The sequence below is a fragment of the Cataglyphis hispanica genome, chromosome 22, assembly GCF_021464435.1.
Source record: "Cataglyphis hispanica isolate Lineage 1 chromosome 22, ULB_Chis1_1.0, whole genome shotgun sequence".
Classification (NCBI taxonomy): Eukaryota; Metazoa; Arthropoda; class Insecta; order Hymenoptera; family Formicidae; genus Cataglyphis; species Cataglyphis hispanica.
In genome coordinates this window covers 3,945,952-3,960,608 of record NC_065975.1, presented here as the reverse complement: position 1 = coordinate 3,960,608, position 14,657 = coordinate 3,945,952, and the positions used below count along the sequence as shown (strand labels likewise).

The 14,657-nt window shown below is 32.6% G+C and overlaps 1 protein-coding gene across 1 annotated transcript in view; it reads left to right on the top strand.

The window, feature by feature from the left end:
* The first annotated feature begins 6,125 nt into the window (after positions 1-6,125).
* LOC126857727 (uncharacterized) overlaps positions 6,126-14,657 on the top strand; it is a 60,196-nt gene continuing 51,664 nt past the window's right edge. The window contains exon 1 of the mRNA XM_050607437.1: positions 6,126-7,352. The gene's annotated coding sequence lies outside the window, so the exon portion shown is untranslated. The remainder of the gene's footprint in view (positions 7,353-14,657) is intronic.

Genomic DNA, 14,657 nt, shown 5'->3' with positions numbered 1-14,657 from the left:
ATTAGTAAAAAATATTAATAAAAATTATGACGTTATACAGGGTGAGCCTTTTTAATCTTAACGAGGCGAATATTACAGAAATATGAAAAATTTGTTTTTACGAAAAAACTTTTCAAATAAAAGTTGTTTAGTCTAGAGGGGGTCGTACAATGGTGACCTCGCTTTGACCTTGAAATGTCTATTTAAGGACAGATGAAGGTTAACTTAATTTTTTCAAATGGAAATCTATATTTTTCTTTACTTATTTTTATAGTCCTTCTCAAGACCTTTTCAAAACACTATAATAAAGTATTTTTTTATTAAGTATTTTTCGAGTTATTTTATATCTTAGTCTGACATATTTTGATATAAAATATATCATAAAATATTTAGTTTTCGATAATCTTACTGTAACACTTTTATGTACAGAATAATGAGATGAATCAATTAGTATAAAGAAAATAATTCTTTTTTTTTTTTAAAAGTATGTAATTATTTACAATGTTTTTTTATAATAATTATTTATTTTTATTTTATACCAATTAATTCGTCTCATTTTTTTGTACATATGTAAAAAAATATTAATAATATTATTATCTTCTTTTTACAATTTTACGTACTTCTTTTTTTTATTCATCTTTTATTGTATTTGTAAAAAATTTTTCTTTTGTCTATTAAATCTCACTATAAAATGTTACAACTGTAAATATATATATCTTTATACTTAAAACTTGTGTGTGCATATACATTTTCTCTCCTTATCTCTTATTCTGTCATAAATTCCTCTTCGTCATAAATTATTGAAATTACTCAGAGGCAATTTTCTCGAGATAAACTTTGATAAAAAGTTCGGTTATAAAAGAATATGAAACATTTCAAAAATCGATAAAGATTTATGGTAGTAAATCAATAAAAAGGAAAAAGAAACTTACTTTTAACATAATTTAAAAAAAAAAAGAAATCGAACAAACAGAAACTTTTATTTTAAATTTCAATTACCAAAATATTTACTAAAGATACAATCTTATAGGCCCCTCTAGTATACAACTTGTAAATTTCCAGCGCTATATATATTTATGTTACATTTATATGTCCGCCCTTAACTCAAGTGTAGAATTTGCGCGTGGTGTGCGTATCTCTTATTTATATTATTATATTTTCCCTTAATGTTTCTCTGCACGTTCTCCCGCCACGATTATATCCAAGCAGACGGAAACGTGCGCGTGTGCCGACGGGATTCATTATGGCAAATGTACCGAGAATTCGACCCCGTATGTGCGAGCGCACTTATGCACGCTTGCATACTGATACGCGAGAATGCGCGCATGCAATTACCTACGAGCCTCTCTCTCTCTCACTTCATCTTTCTTCCGCACACCTCTCTATTTATTCGGGTAAGAATGTATACATAATTACCACCAGAAAAGCATGATTAATAATTTAAGCGTTATTCCACAAATCCCCTTATTATGTCGAGATATGCATTTTTTCGCGGGACATTTCGCGCCGTAATAGAGATTTCCTTAAGTTTCATCTTTCTTTGTTGATTTTGGGAAGGAAAAATATGGTAGAAAAAATTGATTTAATAACATTCAATTTGTAGTTAAAATTCCTGAAAGAGCAAATTGCTTATCGATATGTTTACATATTGTAATTTTCTCTATATCTTTTTTTCAGAATCAGATATTAATTCTTATTGAATTGTATAATATTTGATATACATACATATAATAAAATTGATAAGATTTTAACGAAGAACTAAATTAAAAAAAAAAAAAACAAATTTCCATTAATTAAGGAAAATATTTTTAAAATTTGAATTATGAAAGCAATGTGTCTGTTCTAAAAACAAAGTTTTTTTATTAATATCAATTTTAAACTTAACATTATATAAAATGATATACAATTAATTACATGAAATACTGACAAGATCGAGATCAGAATATTATTGACATTTTTATGTATGAAATCGATACTTGCAAATTGATTTCTCGCACAAAGTATATTGGAATATTTGACATTATTGATGCAAATTAGATAAGTTCAATTTTTGAATATATATAAAACAATATTTAAAGAAATTAATCTCACAGTTATATGAATAATATCAATAATGTTATAGTAATTAATTATTAAGTTATAATGAATTAGCACTTACATTATAATAACTATTAAAATAGAATGTGAAAAATATATAATTTTTTTTCATTCTTCTATTCATAAAAAATAACTCCTAAAACTTATCATCAAATATCATCCTGTAAATATTAGAATTTCTTTGTTCTCATAATTGCTCCAATATTGTAACAAATATTTATAAGTACTTATAAATACTTGTTATTTGGTTTGTTATTAAAATTTATATATCAATTTTCTTGAGAGTAAGAAATATTAAATTTTTTTTCTTTGATATCGTTGAATAATTATTAATATATAATAATTAATAATTAATTGATGCTTATATTGATGGAAAATTTTTAAGTAACAACTGGAATTCTTTCTCTCTCTCTCTCTCTTTCTTTACTTTTTTCTACTTTTTTCCTCTATTTATCTCTCTCTCTCTCTCCCTCTTCTCTTCTATCATCAACACAAATAATTTCGAGTTTTTCGCCTTTTAGTTTACTTTTTTTTCTTTGATATCGTTGAATAATTATTAATATATAATAATTAATTGATGCTTATATTGATGGAAAATTTTTAAATAACAACTGGAATTCTCTCTCTCTCTTTCTTTACTTTTTTCTACTTTTTTCCTCTATTTATCTCTCTCTCTCTCTCCCTCTTCTCTTCTATCATCAACACAAATAATTTCGAGTTTTTCGACTTTTTAAAACACTTTGCATGTGGACCACTCTGTATAGATATGTAATCACGATTGGCGAATCGATTTATGCCTCAGGCGTATACCACTCTGCCTCTCCCGCGCGCACGCAGCCCCATTTATTATTCTATTAAATTCGTAGTTTCCCGTAGGGGGTGCACCCCTCCGCCTAGAGCTATCTCTAACTCACGACTTAATGCGATATTCATATCGAGGCGAGCGAATGGACCCTGGCTAGGGGCCGATCGTAATTAAGTCGGACACCGCGCGTGGAATTCTGCCGCGCGCGCGCGCTTTTCCTTATTCCCGGGGAGAAAAGCGGGAAAGTTCTTTTATCTATCGCGACAAATAATTGCAGTAAAGTTGCTATGATAATATCCGATCGTTCTTATCGCTGCGTACCCGTAATTATTTTAATCGTTCAAACGACGACAACGTGCATTACCCGTAATTAATCGGCGCCACACGCGCCGATTAAACTCGATTGCATTGACTGAATGAATGTGTAACAAATAGGTAAGGTGCATTATTTAGAGCGAGATAAGTAACGGCGCCAGACACGGAGTAACAGGCCGCTCGACTTTGCACACTCCTCGTCGGAAGAGTTGAAACGCTCCTTTGCTAAAGACGATTAAAAAGCAACATCTTGTTAGAAGAAATGGATTGTAATATTTTTTTTTTTAATTTTGATTTTACTTGCAATGCATCAATAATTTTATTAATAAATCCGAAAAAATATGGATTAGTGAAAATTGAAACTTTATTAAAGGTGAAGCCTGAAACTGTCTCACCTACTTTACGGCGGAGAAGCCCTAGAAGAAGAGAACTATCTGTCACACATTAACTCACGCGTAAATCTCAATTTTAAACATTCCTTTTTTTTTAAACATTCTCCAGACACCTGCACGAATATTGGAAAAAGTATAAAATTTATATAAAATATAAAATTTATTAAAAATATAAAATATAAAATTTAATTACGCGCGCGATTGCGTCGACGCAATACAGGGTAACAGATAAGTAATCGAGCTTTCGGCAGATATCTTAAGCTTCGCTCTTAACGAGCCTAGTGAATGCTATCCGAGAGATTCGCACAAGTGCGTGAAATCACGCGCCCGTTTGCAACTGTCGTCGGCGGCTGTAGCAGATGCGCGGTTCGGGAAACAAACACGCGTGCCGTGTAAAGGCCGACAGCTTAGCGATGGAGGAGGGGAAGGGGTGGTGAGCGGCGAGGAGGGTAGAGGGGGAGGGGGGAGAGGGAGAGGAGATGCGGCAGCATCCGTTGCACACTGATAACACAATTAGCTTGTCTTGTCATGCGCGACCTCCGATAAGGGCCAACTGTGCACTGCGCCCCATTCCTCTGCCTCCTTCTCTCCCTCCCCTCCCCTCCCCCTCCTCTCCACCATCCCCACCCGTTCTCTTTCCCGCACACCGGTCGTCCCCCCATCCTCCTTCTTCGCCGTCCCACATGCGACCGGCAGGGTTGAAGCGATTCGGGTGAATCGTTCGCGTCAGGCAGGATCAGGCAGAGAACGAGAAGATCCCTCCCGGGACTCCACGCGATAAGGGCGCCGGCTTAACCCTTTCCTGGATGCGAGAGGCCCCTCTCCCTCGCTCCCTTTCCCCGCGACGCGACAGGACGCAACGTTAATACCTTCCGGCAGGTTTTTCTCCGTTGATTTATTCCGGAGAAGGGCTCGGAGTCGCGCACGCCGCGTATACTTATATATATATATATATATATATATATATATATATATATATATATATGTTTGTGTGTGTAAGCGGATTTCGGAGGGAGGCACGTGCCCCAAATAAAGCAACTATGAAGACTACGGTTCTTGTGTACCTCGTTTGATAGAATTTTTCACATTTCTTATAAATATCCAAATATATAAAAAGACACATAGGTTTGTTAAAGAGTATAAGTTACACATTTTATACAGGGTGTCCCAGAATCAAAGGCTAACGAGAACAAAAATCTTTACAAAAAAAAAAAATTATCTTTTCAAAACTTTATTAATGTGGTCGAATAGAAAAGTGTTTTTACCATGATACTTTTGTACAAAATATTTTTTGATATTTCAAATAATATTCAAGATATGTCGTTTTTGGGCGGCAACTGAAAATTTCTAAATTCATCTATTCTACCTCCCCCCCCCCTCTCCCCTTCCCTACACGTGTGTAAAGTTTCATCAAAATCAGAATTTTTGGGCTTGCGGGGTTCCCTTATTAATCTTCCTGGCTCATTTGCGGGTTTATTGGCAAGACTGACTTGTTTTGGTGTCCTTTACAACCACCTGAAGTTTGTCGGTTTAATTCTGGGACACCCTGTACAGCATTCGGGCGCCAATAATTGTACAATTGTGACGAGAGTTTACGCAGCCCTCAAAAAAATAAATACACGTAAACGCGCGTGCAATTCGAGGATGGAAACGCGTGCCCTACATCCAGGTCTCAAAAAATAAAAAAAAAATATTATTTTTATATTAAGATTCATTTATGGATTTCCGGTTCCGAGAGGAAGCCAGCATTGCCACATCCTCGCGTACTCACGTGTCAGAGTTTTCTTTACTTGCCGCTGCACACGCGCGCATGCACGAGCCGGCGATGCGCCCTGCATACGTCATGATCGTCGTGATCCCTTTTTGCATGGATATTCGTGTTTATAGGGATGCGGAGGGTCGACCCTTCGAGGGAGAGGGCTTAAACGAATTGTATATCCGTAAGTGACATTAATGCGGGGGAGCCTGGGAAAAAGCACACTGGCACAAAACCTATATTTCAAAAAGTATATAGAGCTAAGATTCATAGAAACATGACAAAAGGATATTATAAACATAATAAGTAACTGATATTTTCAGACAACGAATCTCACGTTGATAAACATCGCAGATAATTAATTAACAGTATTTTACAGAAAGGTTCCTTTTGCATAAACAAATTTAAATTTAAATCGCGCATTTTTTTTTTTTTTAATATTAACGCTGCATTCTTTCCCTGAGCAGATTTATTCCATTCTTTTTCAATAATGCATGAAAAAAGAAATTCGTACGTGAAAAAATGCTGCTTCGCCGCATTAGTTGGACGGTTCCATCGAACCTCCTACGGGCTTCGAAAAAGCACGGAATTTAAAAAAGAAACGAAGAGACCAACGGGTGGCTGCGGGCAACGGCCATCGGAGGGTGGAAAAGCGTAATAGCACAAATCCGTGAACTGTGCGTGGTCGGTTCCCTATCGGCGGGCGCGGGGAGGGGGAAGGGACAGGCCAGAGGCAAGCTGAGCGCTGGAAGAAACGGCAGTCGCCACTCGACGCCAGCAACGAACGGGAGGTAGCTCTTCCATCGCACGGATTTTTTCTTTCCAAATTTCATCCACCCGCCAAGAAGGCTTTCGAGGACGAATTTCAAAGATAACTCTCGGTGATCGCGAATCTACTGCGTCTAGTTTTTTAACGATCTCTCCTCTCTTCGCAAAAATCGAGGACGATGAAACGTCGCGGGATCGTCCTGGATCCGGTGTAAGCGTCCAAGGAAGGGTGCATAATAGCCGATATCGATCGGGAGATCGATCGATCGGATCGGCGCAAAAGCCGGGCCGAGCGGAAGTGCCTGTTCCGGTCGGCGCGAATTTCGGCGGAGCAATCGCGCCGGATATCGCTCTCGTGACAGGAAGATCAAAAGGGAGGCATTCGGGTAATATTTGTTGGATTGCCGTCATGGTGTAAAATTGCACGCGCGATCGAAAACGGCGCGATTCGTGAAAGTGTGCGAGGACGGCGGCGTCGGACAAGTGCGAGGATAGTCGGACAGAGGAGACGTAAAGACAGTGAGAAGAAAGAAAGAAGAGAGAGAGAGCGATTTTATTGTTTCTAAAAGATCGATCGAGGATGTTGATGGGATCCAAGTGGTAAAGGGGGAAAAAAAAAACCCACGAGATTTACGTAGTAAATATTTAAATAAATATTGAAAGACAAATAAAAAAAAATTGAGAAGAACGAACGGACGAAATAATTAATTGCCGAAAAAGAGATATAACGGGCGAATACATAAAGTAGTGTTACGTTTAACGTGCGACGGAGAGAAAGTGACATTTATCCGATCGTTTTGGGAGAGACGAAGAGGAAGGGAGAAAGCAGACGACGAGTGGGACCGAAACAGGTCTCCGCGACACGTGACGCGGACAAAAATTGACCGGCTACGGGAAAAGATCGGCGCGATCGGGAAAGGAAGGGCGTGCGCGAGTGTGACACATTTCGGGTTCGCTTCTCTTCGTTTCCTCTTTTTTTTCCCCCTCGGTTATTCCGTGAGAAAGTGCCCGACGTTGGTCGCGGAAAGAGGAGCACGCGGATTACTCGAGGCACAGAGAGAAGAGAAATTTCGCGAGAACGTGACGTGTGTGAGAAGAGGAGGAAGGAGGGGAAGGGAAAGGATCGCGCGGACACGTGTACGCGATAAATTGATATTGTTTTATCGGATATCACACAACGAGAACGCGAGAGAGAGAGAGAGACAACGGATCCGCACTTCCCGGACGAATACAAAACGTGGTAAGTTGAAGTTTTGTTTATGTGCGGATACGCTTTGCGGATGTAAACATGCGCCGACAACGCTCATTGTCAGTTGAAATCTGTCATTCTCGATTGGATCCCGCGAATATCCCGACTGTCATGTATCTTACGTAAAATTGAAAATTGACGCAGTCAACGATTTATGTACGCACAGAAACGTCAGGGAAAAATATTGCGAAAAAAAATTTATATTATATATAAATATATTATATATTATATTATATTATGCATATTATATGTTATGTACTTTATAATATGTATTACATAATATATGTATATATATTATGTAATACATATTATAAAATATATTATATATTATAAATTATATATTATTGTATAATATATTATATATATTGATAACATTCTTAATTAGAATATTTCCAATAAATTTATTTTATACAAAATTTTATAATTTATATGTTAAAACAGTATTTTTTAGAAATTTTTGGAAAGCTTAAATTTTGAAAAATATATATTCCATTTATTACTTAGCAATATATGTTAATCTTAAATTAATGTCATATTTTTAAAAAATAATTCTGCAATTTATAACTTTATTTCGTCATATTTTAAAGTTTATAATTAATTCTATGAATTTATTACATTTTACGCGGGCGCATTTAAATTTTTTATTACATTATTATACAAAATCTTATTTCAATAAGTATCATATGATTATATTTTTAAATGCGAATTCTCGCCGTTCTTCGAAACGTGAGTAATAAATTAATATTAATCGTTCAGCAACGTTACATGAAATAAACGTGTATGATCGATTAATTAACCCAGAGAGTGTTGTGGGTTCCCGCCGTTCGTTTGCTTGTAAATAAACGATGTGGAATCAGGCTAAATGTGCGATTGTTGATATACACCGACCGCTCTTTGCGTAATTACTCACCTTCGCGATCGTCGCTCATTAATATGAGATACGCTGCGCTCGGCGCGCGGAGGAAGGTGCCGTGTAATTAAATCCCCTTGTATCCAAGAACAATTACGCTCGTTAACGGAGAGTGCGCTTCGCGATTCTCAGTTATATATTATATAGTTTCTCGAGTATACGATTCCGACATGAAACGCAGATTTAACCCCTGGCGAAAATAACTTTATTTATTCTTCTCGGTCGTGTAGAAAGCAAATGAAAAATATTTGGGAAAAGAATATCTTATAATATATCGAGGGCGAGTTTTTTAATGTAGGTCATATTTAATGATGTAATGTCAATGAAACTTGCTAAACACATTTAACAAATTGCAATTTTCTATTTTCCGAATTATTATAATACAATTTACATTTTTATTTTTATCATAAAATATGATATAATTATCTATATTATGGTTAATATTCCCGACTATTTGCCAAAGAGCAATATACCCATAATTCCATTTAATAACTAATGCACATATATTATTGTGTACATATGTTATTAACGGAAATTATTTTGTTTAGCATAATCATTACTTGCTATTGAACATAAGTACGATTTATTAATTTTTATATTTTTATTCTCGTCGAGTAAAAAAATCCAGTGCTTTTAAATTGTAATTTTAAATAAATACAAAATGTCAATAAGAATACTTTTAACAAGAAAATCTCTTTTTTAATTGATAATACTTTAACAAAAATTTTATTAAGCATTGTTTAATAAATAATTCAAATTTCTAGAAAACTTGTAAAATATATTACTTTTGAATTATTATGCGGATATTTTCTTTTTCTATAAATTGATATAAATAAGAAATAATTGGAAAGGTAAAACTAATGATAGGGAGAAAAATATTTAATGTTAGAAATTATGTTAAATAACTATATTTTTTTTTGGTCGTCTAAAAAGCAAATGAAAAATACTGGAAAAGAATATCATATAATATATCGAGCGCAAGTTTCTTAATGTAGGTCGTATTTAAGAATTATGTAATGTCAATGAAACTTGCGGAACACATTTAACAAATTGCAATTCTCTATCTTGCAAATTATTATAATACAATTCACATTTTTCTTTTTATCGTAAAATACGATATAATTATCCAAATTAATATTCCCAGCCATTTGCCAAAGAGCAATATACATATTATTCTATTTAATAACTAATGCACATATATTAATGTGTACATATATTATTAACGGAAATTATTCTGTTTAGCATAATGATTACTTGCTATTGAACGTAAGAACGCTCGATTCATTAATTTTTATATTTTTATTCTCGTTGAGTAAAACAAATCCAGTGCTTTTAAAATGTAATTTAAAATACATATACAAAATATCAATAAATATACTTTTAACAAAAAAATCTCTTATAGCTAATGATTTTTTAACGAAAATTTTAGTAAGCATTATTTAATAAATAATTTTTAAGAAACTTGTAAAATATATTACTTTTGAATTATTATGTGGATGTTTTCTTTTTCTATAAATTGATACAAATGAGAAATAAATGCAAATGTCAAACTAATGATAGGCAGAGAAATATTTAATGTTAGAAAATATATTGTAAAAACTACATTGTTGAAAATTGAATTCTTGTCAGAAAGATTTGAAAGTTCTTTTTGTTCAAGAAAAATAAAAATAAATATATAACGGTTATAAAACTTGTAACATTTGCATTGTGAGAAAACAAGAGATGCACAAACTTTTAGTGCGATAGACAATAACAATGGTCGTTTTTTAGCCTCTTTCTTACGGGTAGGTCAGTTTTCTTTATGGCCTCGAGGAATAATAGGTAATGCCGTTGCTATTCTGTATAATTAGTAACTGCTTAAGGAGAAAGACCTAGTGATTCAATGAACAGTTAACAGCAATATAGTTATTTTCTTATCTTTTTTATGGCAGATAAGTTTATTTATTTTATTTTTTTTTTTGACGCGTGAAAGTCTCTTTTATGAATTTTCTTAAGGCAATAAATTCTCAGTACATTTGACATATATACTGGTAAAAATACAAACATACTTACAGATATTTCTTTGTGTTTAGATTTTCTTGTTTTTCCAGGTAACCCACGCATTATTAGAAGCACGTTCAGTAAACCTTTATTTAGTTTTCCCATCCGTAAATAATTTGTACAAATGGAAGTAACATTTTCACTAGATCCTTGAATCATTGTTTCGCCGCTTTCTATCGTTTTGTATATTTTAGGGATGAGTCTACCTAAAAGATAATGCATGCAGAAACGATGATAAACTACAAAGAGATACTGCATTCATATCACCAGCTAGATAATTTTACAAAAATGTGAGGAATTTTTAATGTCTTTGGCCATTAGAAGGAAAACGATCAAATACAGTTACTAATTAATGTTTAATTCACGTCGAAATGTTTTTTATTTTTATTTCAAAGTGTTTCTAATTCCTTTTCAAGTTATTTTATTTAATTATTTAGTTGATTAAATTAATAGACAAAGATTTCAATAATAAAAAAATTGTTATTGATAGTAAGTAAATAACAAAAACGTATTCGATTTTCGATTATTAAAATTATAAAGTTGTCATATCTCTCAAACACAAAATGCATTAAAATTATCTCTTTAAAAGAAAATAAGAAATTGACACGTCAAAATTTTTGACGCCGAATATCTGCTTTATTTTTTAAAATAACGGTAATCACACATAAAAAATGTAATAATATTATTTTTATAAAATTATTTTTATAAAAAAATTTTCTGAAATTATTCTTATAAAAATTTTTATTACATATATTTCTAAGAGAATGAAAATTATTTAAAGTACATAGCATATAAATCGCTAAGTAACTTGTAATTTCTTCAATAACGCGATCATTTATCAGACGCACTACTAAGTAATTAACTTATTCAGTTCAATTTTGTGTTATTCTCCACTTTACATTCCTCAAATTGTAACGGTTTTATCTCTCTGTCCACATAAAAATATTTAATAATCACTTATTACCATCAGATAGTATCGATTAATAAAACATTTTTCTCACAAATAAATTTTTTATTTTTTTATTATTACTTATTACTTTTATTAATTATTACTGAGACGATTCCTTAAAAACCTATTATTAATTTATTAATTAAATTAATTAAATTAATAAATTAATAATAGGTATTGTTAATTTAATTAATTAAAATGAGCTGAAAAAATTTATATAATATTTAAATATATAAAATATATAAAAATAAATATATAAATATATATAATATATAAAAATATGATATATAATATAAAATAAATATAATATATAATATATAATAAATAATAAAAATATAATATATATTATTCTATCGAAGCAAAATATGAGTAGCTTGTGTTCTTGTATTAGTGTATGATCATCTAATCCTGTTCGGTTGATCAGGTCACCGGTACCCGGTTATCGGAGGTCAGGATCCGCGTTTAGATCGTACCATAAAGAAGCCAATCTAGATCAAAGTACTATTTGATATGAACTTCTCAACAAGATTAATTCTTTGAAGTAACATATACTTTACATACCATAATATAATTACTTTTTCGTAATTGATAATAATTATAAATTATACACATATGAAATAATATCTCAATATATATATTTTTAAATAATTAAGAATTTTTATTTTAAGCAAACTAACAAAAGAAATTTTTATTTTTACTGCTATCAAAAATTATTATTTAAAAATAATGTAAATCATTATTATTTAATTGCTTCAATATATATCTTTATTTAAAAGAAATTTATGTATAAATAAAAATATTAAAATATTAAAATATATTATATAAAAATATATTATAATATAATATTCTTTTAATAATAAATAGGATTAAATAATGAACAGCAGAGATACATAATAAATTAATGCATCGTAAAAAAAAAATTATTACTATTTTATGAAACTCAATGGTGTCGTGACTCACCTTCTATTTTACGAATCAAAATACTTAAATTTTACGTCATGATAGAATCTGTTTTTTTGTTTTCGCATGTTCCACATATGTAAATACCGTTATAATTTTCATTGATTTCTTCGGCACTGCTGGAGGGATTAAAGAGCAGCGGCTATGCTCATGCTACACGTGCACGCCTTGCGACAATATTATGAGCACCACTCATTGATTCTGTTTTATAATCTCGCGAGAACGAATGTCCGTTACAGTATTTATTTTGCCTATCGATTGTGCGGACATGGAAAATATGAGTGCGATTAACGGCGCGCTAGTCGACGTGCGCGTTTAAGTGCTCTGTCATATGATCGCTAATTATCATACAACATGTCATAAATGTACGTTTGCAAGTAATTCTCTCGTCTATCGCGCAAACACATCTTTCTAATGAAAATCTTGCATTATCAGGCACGCGCGATATCGTTGCGCGATTATATTATCTTTGACAGGGTTAAGGAAGCGAGTTTTAAGTTGTCATAATGCAACTGGCAATTATGGGGAAAAAAAAATAGTGAGATAATTAAAAGAAAAGAAGACTTTTGACATGATCGTTTTTTTAAGGATGTTTTGGATAGAATAGAAAGAAAAGACTGACAAAATTAAAAAGAATATTTTTTACATTTGTATTGTTTGAAAAATCGAATAAATAAATTCGAATTATAAAAAGAATTATCTTAACGAAGACGTTAAAATTATTATTTTAACGTCTTCGTAAAAGAAAATAATTGTATTAATTTAATTGTAATAATTTATATTTAATTAATTGTAATAATTTATATTTTGCCTAATTTAGGATAAAAACTTTTCATCACAAATATTTAATAGAATTTTTTTAATATATGTGAAAATTTTTATTTCATTGGCAATGTTTTTTCCTTGTCAATAAGTGCTTTTCAATACGTGATTTTCCATAAGAATCAATACTATCTTTAAACTCAAATAATTTTCAAATCAATTTTATTAAGGGAATTATGCTCAGGTTTTGCAGAGATACTCAGAAGAAATAGTAGAACAATGTACGAAATTTTTTTGTTTTTATCAATTTTGTTTTGACGTATGACACATACATTCTTAATACAAGTCCATATTAATTTCTCGCATTTTCTCTTAAAATCACAAAAATGAAAAGTGATCTTATTTATTATTTGCGAATTTAATAAATAACAGTTATTATAATATTTTTCATTCTTGCCAAAATATTTAGTGCAGAATTATTCGTATAGCAGATCTGTTTGTGTAATAGTGCATTTTATGGACACACTTTCTAATGAGACTTGTGATCGGAATATCGGACCTCTAACATCGATCCCGACTATCGGCAACCCGCAGATTCATCTCACGTTTTCAGGCTTAACGACGAAAGTATACGTGCCGCCAATTTGGGTCGGCCGTGACACTCTTCTGTTCGGAGCTTTCCAATGCGTTTTAATGAATAAATTATAGTTGAGAAAATTAATTTGCTGAACATTTCCAGAAACATGAAAATCTTAAAATAAAGCTATAGCTCCTATTGTACTTGATGAGCTGTACTTAAATAATATATAGATGAAAAAATTCCATCACAAATTCCATAGCGAATCTTTGATTCTTTGAACGCGTATAATTTCCATTCAATTATCAATATAATTATGTAATTAAAAATTTGCATGTCTATATGGCATTTTATCTCCACTTTATCCTAGATATTATGTCATAACTGAGTCACTACTTTAATATTTCCTAAAAGAAATATACAGTGTCATATTTAGCTTATAATCTTATGTCCCAAGGGGAAAATATCCGATTGGAAAGAGCTTTTAAAGCAATTGTACGCAGAAATGCACGTCGTTTGGATTCGGACTTGCCCTTCTTCGTTGCCGTTGCCATTAAGGGCAGCAACAGCAGCTGCGTTTAGACGATCGCCATGGAATCTAGTCCCGCGTTCGTAGGCGCGCGCGGGATAAGAGGGAGAGGGGATCGATAATTGTGACAGAAATTCAATCCTTTGCAAGCTGGACCTAATGCCCGCCACTGACCGCCAATTCAATCAAGCGCCCGCCAATCGCGGCTTCCGGAACGGGATTTTAGCTCGGCGCGCAGCGCCGAGGGATTTTGCTGCGCTTCGCTGCCGCCAAATAAAATTCCGCGGAACGGGCCAAACGAAAATAGGTATTAACTACTACGCTGGGCCGTATACGATGGCTCCAAAATGACCGGCTATGTAAACCGTTCGCTAACGTCCGGCGAAGCGCGACAACGGCACGCTCGACGATTGGTGAAATGGATTAAAAATAAATTAAATTATTAAATCATGGATAGCCGGGGTCGATGACACGTTATAGAATCTCATGGAGAAAATTTCGAAAGAATATGGTGGATCAATTTTATCGGCAAAATCGAAGCAAGCCCGATTTTCATGAAATTTAGGAAT